Here is a 15,846-nt window from a genome sequence, read left to right as displayed (position 1 = left end):
AACTCTCCTTACGTTTCCTTGAGGTCAGCTAGGGACGGTACAAAATAAATAAATGAGAAAATAGAAATGCGTAGAAAGTAAAAGGCACGGTGAACAATCTAGCTTGTTGGTCTTCCGACTGACGGACACCGTCATCATCCAATGCGCGAGCAGATATAATTGGGAGAAATGTATTGACAGCCCCCCTAACCAATCTAATGTAGGCCATCTATAAATGATCAACATGCGGGATTCTCGGATGACTGGCTGGCCTTTGATCGAGAATGGGACACGGATTTGAGAGAGTTTAACGCGCGCATGTAACACCTAGAATGACATTAGTGGCGCGCGCGTCTGTGCGTGCACGAGTCCTCGAGAGGGGACCGCTACCAGCGCACCGAAATACTCCGCGGAAAACCGTGCTCCGAGAATTAAGAAACTGAGGATGCACAGAGCCCATGCTGGTTCAAACACAACGATCGCGAGCAGCCAAAATAGTTTCACTTTCAGAGCCACAATGGAGCCAGTTTCGGGAGGGCGTGCGGCTCACCGATTGGGGTAAAGTCATGTTGAACGATTTATATCACAACCTACGTGCATCAAGAAAGTCCATTCTGTTCCAATCGCCAGCAGAAAGGCGTGGCTGCCCAAAATCTTCGACGAATAGTGAAAAAATGGGAGGGCACGAGCGAGCTGCGTGATGTCCTCTGCGAAGGTAGGCTGCAGCGTGTGTTTATTGATGAGATGAAAGAAGATGGAAGTGAGAAATGAAACAAAGTAAGGGACAATATTAATAAAGTCAGTCCTTGCCTGGGGAAAGCCGGGAAGCTGTGAAGCCTGTAGCCACTGGACGAGAAAGAGCAGCAGGTAAGAGACAGGGGCAAGGGGAGGGCGCGTAGACTATTTCTGTTAGGCTATTTATAAGAGTAACAGCAGTCATTCCCGTGATATGAGCTGAAGAAAAAATACAATAAACATGAAGCCTATACGAATAGCTCCAACGCAAGACTTTAGTCTCTGTCCATCAATAGGCTATAGCTCATTTGGCTTTGAAGAAGATAGGAAAAACTTGTGAAATGACATTTAGCTGGTGAAGAATTGGAAAACTGCGCGTTCCAGAGTTCCCCCAGAACAGCCCGTGTTTGTCTGAAATTAAAGCAGAGAGACTCGTGCTCGCCTGAAGTGACGTCTCAGGTAAAATGACCGTGTAATTCCCGCTCGAGCACTCGTTTATGAGAAGTAGCTGAACGGTTGTCAGGCTGCGAGGACTTTGTCGGTAGTTTTTACAAGTTGAGTTATTTCACGGGGTATTTTAATAATTGTCGAAGTGCTGAACCGTGACAATACGAGCCAGCGGAGCCGCTAGGGACTTCCCTTCCCTTCGACATATCTGATACAGTAACAGCGCTCGAACCGTGTCTTAAAGTGTCACGGACCCGCGATCAAAGCCGTCGGCGCTACGGGAACAAATGTTCGGAGGATTCGAGCAGTTTCAGACGCGTTTCGGGAATCCTAGTGTTTTTCCGGGCCGTTGCTAATATTTGGTTGACCCCGGTAGATGCGCGCGCCGGCCTCTGGTCTCGGGACGAGCCGAATTGTTTCGCGTGTCGTTGTTTTGCGCCGATGTTCTCGGACGAATCTGAGCGAAACCGCGGAGTTGTGTAGTAGCTGGCGTGTCTCCGTTATTCTTCATCATTAAACGGGCTCACGCAGCCTAACGAAGTGACCGGGATTTGGGGAGTGCGCGGACAAGCCGAAATGCAGTTTTAGTTACAAAAGATAAATGGCCATCTGTTCCGTATTCCAACGCCTGTACTTATGAATGACCTCTTTTTGACTCCGTGTTGTGAAGTGCCAGCTTGTTGCCTGTAACGCACGCGTTTGTAGGCTAAGCAAACAATAAAACAATCAGTCTCGGCCATTTTAACACACACACACACACACACTAAAAAACTTAATATGGCACAACACTGAGGAGCTCGTGCACAGTTTTCGGAGGTAACTAACGGGCCTCCAGGCAGCGCTGATCGCATTGTTATCTGTAGCACGAGACGGCGCGCGTGAGAGCCATGCATCGACCCGGAGTGGAAAAAAACACCCCACACACAGCTTTTTTCATTAATTTATCATATGCACTCTGTTTCCCGACGCTGTATTATAAAATGTCCGTCTTATATAATCTGTTTATTTTTAGCAAACGGCACGGAAAGGTTGGCATTTATGTGGGGAGATTCTATTCGATGTTGGCTACATTGATTATTACAATGTTTAATCTGAAAGAATGAGTCGGAAGAAGGGAAACCTTGTTATTTTACGATATGAACGGAATGCAGTTATCTCGTTTTATTTAATGCATGCTTTATGTTTTTTTTTTTTTTTTGGATTTGCTGACCGCTCTCAGACGCTTCGGCCTTGGAAGTTTGACTTATTGATAAAATAAAAAAATACGCAAATGATCTGTAGTCAAATATTACTTCATTAAACGTTAAGGATTTTTTTTTGTTGGCGTATATGGGACTCGAGAATATTGAGCTGATTTTGGGATGATTCTTGAGCTCAGTCATGACCTCTGTGCGCTGCTCTGTGTTCATATATATGTGCTGTGAGCCGGTCTCCTAAAGCTGTGGGGGTCTGAATAAACCCCTCTCTCTTTAGCCTGTCGACTGCTTCAGGCCCCGTTAAATGTCGACAGTTTGACGATGAAAACTTTGCATCTCGGTGTGTTTAGGATATAGGATATAGACATGCATTAGCATCAGGCAGTCAATCATCGTCAAATATCATAGCATTCTCCTGGCATTTATTTAACTTAAATATTATTATAAACATATAGCCTAGGCTAAGGCAGAAACGATAATTTCAGTGTTTTTTTTTCTTTTTTTCACTGCACTATTTTTTATTATTATTGTGTGTTTTTTTTAGCTGATTACCGGCCTATTTTTCACAGAACTGTTTTATAAAATTCTTCGTGTGTCTACAGGTTGGTGAACGTCGAGTAAATTAACTCTTTCTATATTTATGGCAAGCACTTTTCATTTTAGTCAGCGCATTTAATTAAAATAGAAGATATATGTTAGTTTGTGGCTCAGTTTTCCCCACACGACTGTAACATCTGAACACGTTCTTCTTTATTGGTGTAATGTGCACCTGTTTAACTCGGTTTTACTCTCGTACTGTGTGTGTATCAGTGAAACAGGTGTGTAGTTGTATGGCTGACTTACACAGAATAATACAGTAGGTGTTTGTCTGTCAGCTTTGTTGCATGCGAACAAGTTCTTGTGATTTATGGTTTACGTTTCTTTACGATTGTATAGGCTACACCAAAACCGAAAATAAACTTTTCATTATTATTATTTTTTTAATTTTCCTTGAATGTGTTGCAAACACAAATACCCGTTGTGTTATATGTCTGTATATCCTTTAGCCAGCTTTAGTCATGTCAGCTGTGTGATTCCTGGAAATATGGGACACTTTTGTCTACATGTTTAAGGCGTTATGTAGTCTACCTGTGTGTACCTGTGAGAGCTGGTCATTCTTGAGTGAATTGATGCTTCTTTTGTAAGTATTGAGCTATTATTAGTGAATTTATCTGTAGCCTAAATGATAGCATATAAACAGAAGGCTAACTAAGAGAACTCTAGAACAAAAATGTATTGTTTCTGTTGGAGCTGTACCCAACATTAATATTAATATGCATGCGTGTATTTTTTATGACTTTTTTTTTTTTTACTTGTTGTTTTTGCTGTAAAGAGCAATGTGGTTATTGATCTGATTGTTGTTTCTATAACGATCAGCTCATTGAGTAATTATTGTAGCAGTTAAAAGATTGTGATCATAATATATTTGACTTCAAACACTTTTTCTTGTTCTTTTTTACATTCTCGCTGCTTGACCTATAAATATGGTTTGTGGACGTGCAAAGTGGTTTTTAATTTCTGTGCATGATTATTTATTTCTTTTGCTTGTGATAGATGCGGTATATTAATCCATATAGACTTTGGGATAGTGGCAGCTTCTATAATGTTAGTTTATATTCCTATTTATAATGTTTATAAAGAATGTTAAAGATGTTCTTTTGTCTATTTTTGGTGAGTTGGAAATGACAGACGTAACCAAAGGACAACAAATAGATCCTGATCTTAGGAATATTGGGACTGGTAGATCAAAAGCAGGCATTGTGTGCTGTTTATTTTGGAGAGATCAAACCCTCACAGTGCTTCAAACGCACTGCTCACATGCCACTGCCAGAGACTGTTCAAGAGTTTCAATTGATTATTCGACAGAATGAAAAATGATCAATTACAATGAATCACAGGTTTAGAGAATCAGAATGATTGTGTTGGGTGGTCTGCCTCAGGCCGTTCTAATTCTTCTTAGATCGGCGCTTGATACCGTTGTTGATGCTGTTTGCTGTCCGGTCAGAGCAGAGCTAACTCAGTCGGCTTACAGAAGCCTTCACTAATGTAATTAATCGTCAAGGTCAGAGTCAGTAAATTCCTCTTTAAGGAATCTTACGGTCAGACATTGGCATTTATTTCAGTGCAACTCAAACCGAGCCAAATGCACATCATCGTCCTAAATAGAGAACGAGGCCTGCTGTATGTTATAAAGACCAGTGCATGAATATAAACCTGGGTTTGAGTGTTGAACAACATGCAGAGCAAGGGTCAGTGTGCACAGAGTTTGAGACAGACACTGGCAGGAACTGAAACTCTTACATTCTGATACCTCAGCTCACACTAATGTCCAAATACTCTTCTGGAAGGTAGTATTGACAGTAAGGGAGGGTATTAATATCTCATGTAGCCTATTATAGGCATTTGACCTTTTGGCTCTGCTTTCTTTAATGTAGTTGCAACACGTACATATTTCATATCGTAACAATGATCAGTTTGATTATTCAGATCTGTATTGCTCTGGAGGCCTTCACACGGTCTGACCCATGGGACGGTCAGCAGCGCTCCCTCCTGAGATGATATTGTGTTGCCTGGTATTTGAACACAATGTCCATTCTTAGGTTTAATTATGCGAACATGCATGACTGCAGTTCTTGATTTATTCTGGTGTTCTGGGGATAGCCAGTAGGAGGAGTCATTCTCCAAAACAGATTACTCTCTTTACTGGTAACATGTGAACGTGACAAAATGGCATTAATATGTGAAAAAGTCTGAACATCACAGAGCGAACAGGATTCCAGATTGAATTGAGAAGTATATTGTATCTCACTGTAAGATGTTTAATACGAGGATGTTTCTCTGACGTATAATGAGAGTTTTGCATCTAAACTCATGACACAGCCTGAGGGGAAACCATGGTAACAATGGTCAGACACAGACACAGGCGCTTCATTCACACTTTGATTCTCTCTGCTCTCTTCAGGGGACTGCAACAATAAAAACACCGCACTCCTCTATTCGGCCATTTTACTAAAATATTGAACATATAAAAAAAAAAAAAATTTTTTTTTTTTAAAGATATGTAATATCCCACAAAGACAGAAAATGCACGGAGAGACACTATTCTCCATTCAAGCTGAGAAAGCATTGAGAACTGGATTGTGATTGGGCTGTGTTTTTTAGTAAATGCTGGCGATGTTTTTAATCTGAGAGATCTGTCAGAATTAGCGAGCTCACCACTTTCCCCAGTTGTGCTGAACATCCCCTTCCCCTTACGCTTTATCTAAGAGGAACACAGTCTATTCTGTTTTACTGAAGACGAGGTTAGTCCTGATGAGGGATTTCTCAACTTTCATGCTGTGTTAAAGAATGTGGCTGGACTCTTCTCTCTCCGTGTGTGTGTGTGTGTTTTACATCCTCATGTTTAATACAGACGTGTTTCCCACCACGAGCGGGGCTTCAGTGGTGATGGGAACGCTCTTTGTCTCTGGTTCTGTTGATGGGCAGCTGCATCAGTGTTGGATGTGTTCGTCCCCATGATGCATGTTCTCCCAGAACTGTAGAGGTTGACCTCAGATGACCCGGACGAGGCAGTGTCAGCTACTCTCATTCACACCCACATGTATCCTGAAACCAGTTTAGACCTCACCTGGCAGACTTCAGAACCAAGAGCTGCTTTGGTACAATGGGGATTTTCCACACCGAGCGTGCCAGCAGCTCTTTCCCGCCCTTTTGCATACATAATTGTCAGTCATGTGTTGCAGCATTAACTCGGTGGATCTTTTCTCTCTTTTTCTCCTGCTAAAGTTTGCTGAAGTCAAGCTGGTGAAACAAGTAAGAATGCATTTTCCGTACGACTTTGTCACGCTTTCCCAAGGTCTGTCCCTAGCTAACAAACGTAGAGTTTGTTTTTGTACTTCAGCACATGCAAATAAAGCCTGTTTGTGCTTTTCTCCTATATTTTATTTGGTACGGCACGCACATCGCCTGGATCTTTTCAGCGTGTCTCTTTAAATGCATAAACGAGTACACAGGCATTTCACTGATGTGAAAAATGTATCTTGGATTCGAACAGGGAAGTTGTATGTGTGCCAAGGTGCTTTGGTGTCCTCAGCTAACCCCGGCGCTCATATGGTTCTCTACAAGTCTCGGGGAGGAAAATATCTGGAAATGGTTTGTAAAAGAGAGCTGAAAGAGTTCTCTCTCTCTCTCTGTGTCTCTCTGAGTTTACTTCGTATTTGTTTACACCGGGCTGTAGAAGAGGGCCTGACGGAGGCGAGGGAGGGAGCACAGTTAACGTCCTCCATTTCAGAGACCAGGGCAGCTCCGAACGTGTTCAGTTTAACGGGTGCGTAGACTAACAGAACGAGGAGTCGAGTAAAGGCTGTAACTGTAAATGCTGTTGAACATTCACCGCTCCACATTGTTAACAAGACTTTATTGTTCCTGGCAACGACTGGTTTGTGAAGACGGTTGGTGGCGCGCTGCACAAAACACTGCAGGATCTGGCGGGACAAATATATAATGTATCATGTTTCTGGGAAGACAACAACTGTCATCGGATGTATGCTCGCACACACACTCACACACACACACACAGAGAGAGAGAGAAGGGGTGTAGAAATATAAAGCTTAAGAAATAATGCATAGATCTGAAGTCCTGTAGGATTCCAGCTGTTACACAGCAGCTTCATGAACTCCAGTGAGTCGACTCCTCCTGATGAAGCTCACCATTGTGTATCTTTATCTAAATATTTTAGAGGCGTATTCTTTCCCCTGAGACCCTGGCTTTAAACAGGATCACTGTGTGAGTGTGTGTGTGTGTGTGTGTGTGTGTGTGTGCGTCTGTGTGTGTGTGTGTGTGTCTCTGTGTGTGTGTGTGTCTGTGTGTGTGTGTGTGTGTGTGTGTGCGTGTGTCTGTGTGTGTGTCTGTGTGTGTGTCTGTGTGTGTGTGTGTCTCTGTCTCTGTGTGTGTGTGTGTGTGTGTCTCTGTCTCTGTCTCTGTGTGTGTGTCTCTGTCTCTCTCTCCCTGTGTGTGTGTGTGTGTGTCTCTGTCTCTCTGTGTGTGTGTTTGGTCCGAGCACACTGGTCTGTGTCCGGTGTCTGGTTCAGAGGAGGAGCGATCCTCACGTTATTGCCGTGTCTCTCTCCAGGTGTTGTGTATCCTTCTCTGTATGATGTGGCCATTCTGGAAGGAGCGCTTGAGGTTTTAATGTGGCTGTATGAACTGGGCCAGCTGAAAGAGGACAGCTGCAGAGCTGAAGAAAGCTTCTGAATGTTGTGAAGTAGGGACGGCCTTGAGAACGGTGTGCATAGGTGTTCATACCTGTTGCCAGGACGGATATTGTTGCCAAGGCAGTTTGGCAGAGGGACAAGTGTGTGAACGGTTTGCTGGTCATCTAACACAGTTTTAGAGATGTTTTTAAATCTACAGTTTCCTCACTAACTGGCAGAAGCAGAGAATATGGAAACGTTTTTATTTTGTAGTGCTAATTCTACAGCATGTTATATCTGTCCCCTCCCAGAGGAATGCAGGTGTAGTGTGTGTACGTTGTTATTATCAGATCATGTTAGTGTGTGTACCTGTGTGCAGGACGCTTGTTTGACAGAGGGACAGGAGCTGAAGTGTGACTGAAGTGTTTTCTAGTCAGTCAAGCACAGAACAAAGCCTGATATTAATCAGACTACTGTGAGTCACTGTTGAGTAGCTAGTATTGAGATTAACACTGAATAACAATGAAGGATTGTGATCGATAGAAGCAGGGGTCACAGGCCAAGAGACGTGTGCACAACAGGAACGGGAGTTTTACAACAACTGTGTGTGTGTGTGTGTGTGATATAGAGAGAGAGAGAGAGAGTGTGTGAGTGTGTGTGTGTGTGTGTGCTCTTGTTTTTGTGTCATATCAGGACACAACTCTGTATAATGTCATGGGTATGACACAGGTATTACAAGGAGAGGGTGACTTATGAGGACATAACCCATGTCCCCATTTTTCAAAATGCTTATAAATCATACAGAATGAGTTTTTTTGAGAAAGTAAAAATGCACAAAGTTTCCTGTGAGGGTTAGGGTTAGGTGTAGGGTTGGTGAAGGGACATAGAATATACAGTTTGTACAGTATAAAAACCATTACACCTATGGGATGAACACACTTTTCACAAAAACAAATGTGTGTGTGTGTGTGTGTGTGTGTGTGTGTGTGTGTGTGTGAATAATTACAGTATGTGTGTGTGTGTCTGTGTGTGAGAGAGAGATGTGCATGTGTGTGAGTAAATATGTATGTTTATGTGTGTTTCTATTGTATAAAGTGTGTACCATACATGTAAGTCTTCTTTGCACATTGTTTAAAGATTATTGTTCTAGATCTGGGTGTTTTAAATATAATGGTAAAAAAAAAATCTTTTTCTTTTTGTCAGATGAATCATGTAATAATCACACCTGCGTATCAAAAAGCAGCTGATAGGAGTGATCCTAATTCTATCGAACTCTATTATTTCAGAACCTGCTGAAATACAGTGTGTGTATGAGGATAGCATTAGAGTATTTATTTATTTCTGTATTGTTAATTTAAGCAGACGCTAGTCTTCTTCAGGTGTGTGTAGCTCGGTCAGTAGCTGCCTCTTATATACAGTGATGGTCAGTGATCCTGTAGAGCAAGAGCAGCGGGAAGAGTATGCTGGGAGAACGAGTGATGCTTGTGTGACGCCCACACCAGAAGTCTGCTTTGAGCCATTCATACGGTTCAGACAGAGATGACGCAATGACTGCGTGCTGCTTCCACTAACCCAGGTCACTTTGAAGTCAAGTAAAAATAGATCAACGGCACACCGTTCAAAGATGTGGGAAGAATAATATCTTTATGGTAAAAAGACAGAAAGCCGTTACTGAGGTGAACAGCAGGTGTTGTACATTTCTGCAGTTCAGAGGTTAGTTGTGTGAAAACATCTAATGATAAATGTCCAGGAGTGTCCAGTATAAAGAAGAAATGACTGATCCGTACTGACCTTGAGTTTCATTCAGATATTTATACAGTTTTACCAAAACTGCTTCACTTATATCTATCAAATAATAATAAAACATGCTTAATAACTACTTAATAATAATTTACTTTCATGAATTTAATTCTTTTCAGTGAGGCTTGTGTGTGTGTGTGTGTGTGTGTGTGTGTGAGAGAGAGAGAGAGAGAGAGAGAGAGAGAGAGAGTGTGTTTGTAAGTGAATATGTGTTTGTGTGTGTGTGAGTAAATATGTATGTTTATGTGTGTGTATGTGTGAATATATGTGATTGTGTGTGTGTGTGTGTGTGAGTGTGAGTGTGTGTTTGTGTGTGTGTGTCATCAGGACGTTTTACTTCATGCACACAAATATATCAAAATGAATTTTAATTAAGAAATTAAGAACATGTTCATCATACACGATGGATTGAAATCACTCCATTCAGGTCATCGTACTGTATGTACACATTTTATTATTTTATGTATTTTCATGTAAATTAATAGCACTGGGGGGGGGGGGGGATAAGAATAATTTACATTTAAACCAGATAAGCAGTTTGCATCTATATTTAATATCAGATTAATGATCAGAATAATAGTTTTAACCCTCTCCATGAGCCATTTCTAATACTGCTTCTAATTCCACATGAGCTCTTAGGAAATAGAAAGTTGTGCACCAATGTGTGATGTTATACAACCAACACTTAATATTTGTAATTCGATTTAATGAAAACGTTTGTGTTTTTTCATGTTTGTCTGCCAATATGGTCCTCATTATTGATTTGCACCCCCCCCCCCCCCCAGGTTTGATTATTATTATTTTCTTATTCACACTTGCACTTCTTTCCATTGAGAAGGTGAAAAGCATTCATGAGATTCTGGCAGTTTCTGTGCGAGTCTTGTGAAACGGTTGGCTGTTTTAACTTATGAAACGTGGTTATTAATCTGACGACGTAAGGTTTTTAAAGGCCTTTTATTATGACACTGGAGATTTGGCAGACTGGAGATACTTCACTGGAAAAAACAATACCATTGTTCAACAAAGAAGGAAAGAAGAATCAGTACGTTATAGGCATTATTTCTGAACGGCTGAGTTACATTCAAGAGTAGTCTAGAACAACAACTAAACGGTTAGCATTAGCTTCTATTATTATTATTATTCTATTATTATATTAGTATGTCTGAGAGGAACTTACTGTCTTTAGAAAAGTTAAGATGGTATTTATGTATAAAGCATATCAAAGTTCATGATTAGTTTCACGAAACTGAAGTCAAACCATTCAGTTTCTGCTTTAAATCTGGAATCTATAAAATCTAATTTAGATTAAAAACTGTTCATATTGCATGTATGGATCATGATTAAAACGCAGCACAGACAGAGCCTTATTTTGTTTCTATGAGGAGATTCATTTTACTGTGTTACTTATTTATTGATTTGGGGCTTGTTTTCAAAGGTTTCTCTTGTTTTGTTATTTACATTTACATTATAATAGAAGCAATCAAACCAACAACACAGCAATGACATGCAAGTGCTATATTAGTATATTATTTTGTGTTATATTAAATTTCTCAAAGAAACGTGCAGAACTTTGTTCAAGCAATAATAAAAGGACACATTTAATTTATAATGTGTCTTAAATCTAATTGTGTAAAAATAGTTTTTACCTGTTTTTACACTTTACAGCACGATCAAATCCTGACTAAACAACATTTAATGCAAAGGTCCACTTACTCTTTCATATTTGCTCACTTCTTTGACAGAAATGCACATTCAGAAATGTCTTGTGTGTGGAAATCGGCACATGCAAACTCTAAATAAAATATTTTGAAGTCGTGATGAGCAGTAAGCATATTTAGGAAGATCATGATATGTTCTCCTGTGTTGGTGGAGGTAATAAATCAGATGCACATGTTATAATCAGACTCACAGCACATGCAGAGCTGGATGTAAAATGATGACTGTTTGTGCGGAGCAGCGTTTACCTGGACATACACGCATCGAAATAAAGCCCAGCTTAAACCCGCGGTGCATGCTTATTTCATTAAATCACAGACCTGTTGAAATCATAATAGCACTTATTATGATTTTTAAATGGTTTTAATATTTTGTGCAGCCTTAGAAAACAGTCTAATAATGCGTTTCATAGATTCTTGACCATGAAATGCGGCACTTCGGTATTTTGACGATTAATCGACACGACTAAATGCAATCAATGACCTGAAGCACTATCTGATCTTAGGAAGGATTCTCAACACCTCCTGTTTTTACACGGCTGTCCTCCTTTTGCTGATTTTCTTTCTTTCTTTCATTCTTTCATTCTTTTTTAGTTTGCCAGTTGCCATGGACATCTGTACCATCATGATAAGACTGTAATTGCACCAATATCTGCTCCGGGGTTCGAATAATTGTGAAGCCCGTCACATGCACAGTCAAATCTTCCATCTCAAAAATATCCTGGTGACATTCACTAAAAAATGGCTGTCACAGGGCTCTTTTACACTCCTACAATTTTACACAAAATATAATGCGGTGTGACTACAGTTATTAAAAATGACTGAAGAGGTGCATTTAAATGTGGCAATATGCATAATGACTAATAGAAATGAACAGAGGGATTTACACTTTAATGAAGGGGGCAAATGGTATGGAATTAGTTATTTCCCAAGTGTGTGATGCGTGAGATATTTATTCAAATTGATGTTTTCAAGTGTATTTAATGTGCTGTTTGGAAAATGTGTGTCATACTATTTCAGTAAAGCATGTGAAGAAGCACAATCTCTAGATGCCAATATCACTAATACGGAAACAGAGCTACTGTTCTTACTGTCCTCGGGTGTTGATGTGTAAAATAATGCTAAATAAATGTGTTTCTGATTCAAATACGACACAGGTTGGTCCTTTAGAGACGTCTATATGTGCTAACATGTGTTTATGGCATTTGACTGAACAGCAGTAATATGCACGAAAGAGGGAGAAATCTGATTGTTAATATGTGGTGACTCAGAAGTGCCATTTAGCGTTCCCAATATTCAGAAACACAAATGTCAGTCAACAAATAAACCAAAAAAAAAAAGAATAATCCGTACTGTGTTTCAGCAGAAGATGGTGAAGTATCGCAGACCGACGGTGAACTCTATTATAAACAGCAGAGTATCACTGATCTGACTTACACGCAAGAACAAGAGCTTCAGATGAAGCAGGAACATGCTAAACTTTACGATTAGATGGCAGAAGGCCATAAACACACTATTTACGCTTTTCTCCGGAAGACTTTGTTGGCGCTCTGCCTGAAGAGCGCGGGGTCGTTTCAGGTCAGGGCAGGCGTGTTGTTGTAAAGGAAGTCGAGGCATTCGACTCACTGTATTTCACTTCCTTGTTTTTCACGTGCCGGAATCACATTTGAAAAATCAGCCTCTGAGAAGACGACACAGAAGAAGAGTGTGTCCGAATAAACCAGCAAACATATTTGAGACATTGAAGATGCAGACGGAGTGGCCATGCACGCTGGGATCGGTCTGAACAGGTCGGGATGGTCTTTTCCCGTAGTTGTTTATGCCATTATTTCTGTGCAGCTTACGTTCGTGTTATTATGTAGGAATCCTGCTTCTCACTTTGTTTGGCGTTTGAATGCTTTAAATACGTTCAGCTTGGTGTAAAAGCAAAGGATTTCTCAGCAAACAATCACACACTTTTCTTTCTTGATTTATTTATGCTACATTAATGTGCATCCTGTACTCGATTTGTGCATTTGTTGCCCGTTAAAAGGGTTCCCAAAAGCAGTTGCACTACATTTAGTGAAGCCGTCTATTCAGCTCCAAATGAACGCTTGCTAAATAAATGAATAAATAATGAATGATGAAAGCGTCAGGAGGACGGCACATATTCTGCCATCTCATTCAGCGACCAGTAACAGTCCGCTGTTTTAGCTTGCTGAGGAATGTTTGTATTGCACAAAATCATGACCAAAAAAAAAAGGACAAAAGAAAAGAAAAGACAGAAGTGATATTTTATTCATTAGGACTGTCTGTCTTTGTGTTCTCATGCAGTCTGGTCTGCATTTATATGCTAACATAATTTACTCCTCTAACCTAAGGCAGAGTTTACCATCACCTCGGCAGAGAGAGAGAGTGTGTGTGTGTGTGTGTGTGTGTGTGTGTGCAGCCATTGTTCCTAATATCTCATGATGAGCGTGTGTGTGTGTGTGTGTGTTGATTTCAGATTGACTAAGGAACATGGGGAGCCTTTTCAAAATATAGAGACAATTCTCTGCCTGTGGTCAGGATATAAATCTTTCTCTTGATTTAAATGTCACCTCTTCTTAACAGTTAATTAAAAAAAATGATACAAAACAGTTTTTCTTAATGTATGTAGTTATTATTTTCCACAAATAGCAAGAGCATGTTGCTGCGTGTTTCCTTGTGTAGGTGTTTTAATGCAAACCTGACTGTGAGGTGTGTGATTAAATCCTGAAACTGATTGGTCGTTTAGTTATTCTTGACGGCATACTATCATCTAGTTTATAAATTGCAGGTAAGTTGAGTTTTACAGGGCTGTTTAGCGATACAAGCAGGGCTGGATTTAACCAGTAAGAACGATAAGCAGCTGCTTCGGGCCCCGGGGAATCAGGGACCCATCTGATGCTGAAAAAACATATTTGGCAAACGCTCGTGTGTTTTTGTGTTCTGGAGAGCGTCAAATGCTCACACACCGCTCAAGTTTTGTCCAGTGCCGAGTTCTGCAGGATGGAGAATCCTTTACGATACGATGTGAATAAGAGATGGATAAATGCAGAGAGAGTCATGTATTAACGGGAGATCGTGATGAACTGAAGTGAGTGATGTCTCACAATGTGTTATTAACCTCAGAGAAATAAAGTTTGGCCATACGTGTCATGATTTTATATGTCTGGATGTTTCAGAATGATTCGCTCGTGTGATTGTCTGCTCATACAAACTCACGAATGCAGAGACGGGAGACTTTCGCTTCATAATAGGTTACATTTGTGTTTTGTGTTTCGCCAAACCCATTAAGAACACTTGGAACATAGAACGAGTGGAATGGGTTAATTTTACGACATTTGTATCCTTTATGTGAAAAAAATTTAAGATGGTTACAATTCATCAAAACCTTTTTTTTATGTTTTTATAATGTCTTCTTTTGTGATCCGAAAAAATTAGTAAAATAAGGTATAAGGTAATAATGTAGTCTAATATGGTTTTAGAACAGCATCAGGTTGACTAATGATTTACTGAAGTTATGAAGAGTTAAATAAACTATAAACTGAGAGAGAGAGAGAGGGTTAGGTGTAAGAGAGCACAAACACGTCTCAGGTGTGGGCTTCACCTCTGGAAACCAGTATTGTAATTCAGGAATCAGATATGTAGTATCTTATATACTCAGAAAAAAGTGCATCAGTTATACCTTTAGGGCTACAACATCATCACCTGGAAAAGGCCACCCAACAGAGCATATTAGTACCCTATAGTAGTGATGTTCACCCTTAAGGAACTGAAATGCACCTTTTGTGGGTGAATAAGGGACAAAGATGCGCCTTTAAGTGTATGATGTAGCCCTGAAGGTACAGTTTGTACTGTAGACTTGACTGATGGTATGACTGGAGGACGGAGGATGAATGAGAAGACTGCTGTTTAAACCCTGTCCAACAAGCAGTGTCTGAACTCTAGGGTATGATGCCCCTTATTCACAAACAAGCTTCTATCTATTTATTTATTTGAATTATTTTTTTATTTATTGTATTTTATGTAATTTAATAACAATAGCTTGAAATTCACGCTGATTTAGTGTTTGGTGTTTCTTTAATGACGGCATGTAAAGCTGACGGGTTTGAGCAGATTCTGAGGATTCATGTTGTCAGTGTCACACATTTATCATAAGGTTTCTTTGTTCTTTCCAGAATCCATTTTTTTTATTATTACTGTTTATTTTCTAGGTTGCTGTAAGATTTTCCAAATTTTGAACCCCACTGTGTGCGGTACATTATATTTTACAGCAATTAAGACTGACGCGAAATAGCTGGATTTGTGAAAAACACTTATTTTTAAAAATATTAGAAAACAGAAAAGTATATTAAACGGTCACACTTTATTTTTAGGTCCAATACTTGCTATTAAGAAACCATTAACTATGACTTTTGCCTCAATAAACTCTTAATCGCTGCTTATTAACAGTTAGTAAGGGAGTTGTTAAGTTTATGTATTGGTAGGATTAGGGTTGTAGAATATGCAGTATATGTGTTTTATAAGTATTAATAAACAGCCAATATGTTAATAATATGCATGCTTTACTAAAGTGTTAGCATTGATCAGTCTGATAACATTGAGTATGTCTCTCTGACCTCGGCTCAAAGCTACGAGCAAGGAAAAGTGTGTCACAGAGTATCAGTGATTCACTGGGTCACAATTATTCTTGTGCTGCCCAAATCTACACAAGACAGACACTGTCAGTTTCGCTTCTT

The 15,846-nt window shown here is 40.0% G+C and overlaps 1 protein-coding gene across 3 annotated transcripts in view; it reads left to right on the top strand.

The window, feature by feature from the left end:
• Positions 1-249: 249 nt before the first annotated feature.
• LOC127991207 (zinc finger and BTB domain-containing protein 20-like) overlaps positions 250-15,846 on the top strand; it is a 53,653-nt gene continuing 38,056 nt past the window's right edge. The window contains exons 1-2 of one of the 3 annotated variants that reach the window (XM_052591559.1): positions 250-846; positions 12,783-12,894. The gene's annotated coding sequence lies outside the window, so the exon portion shown is untranslated. Of the gene's footprint in view, positions 847-876; positions 1,174-12,782; positions 12,895-15,846 lie in introns of those variants that run through there. The other 2 variants (XM_052591558.1, XM_052591560.1) reach the window with 2 other exon arrangements.

The sequence above is a fragment of the Carassius gibelio genome, chromosome A5 (assembly GCF_023724105.1).
Source record: "Carassius gibelio isolate Cgi1373 ecotype wild population from Czech Republic chromosome A5, carGib1.2-hapl.c, whole genome shotgun sequence".
Classification (NCBI taxonomy): Eukaryota; Metazoa; Chordata; class Actinopteri; order Cypriniformes; family Cyprinidae; genus Carassius; species Carassius gibelio.
This window is presented reverse-complemented; position numbering and strand designations above follow the sequence as displayed.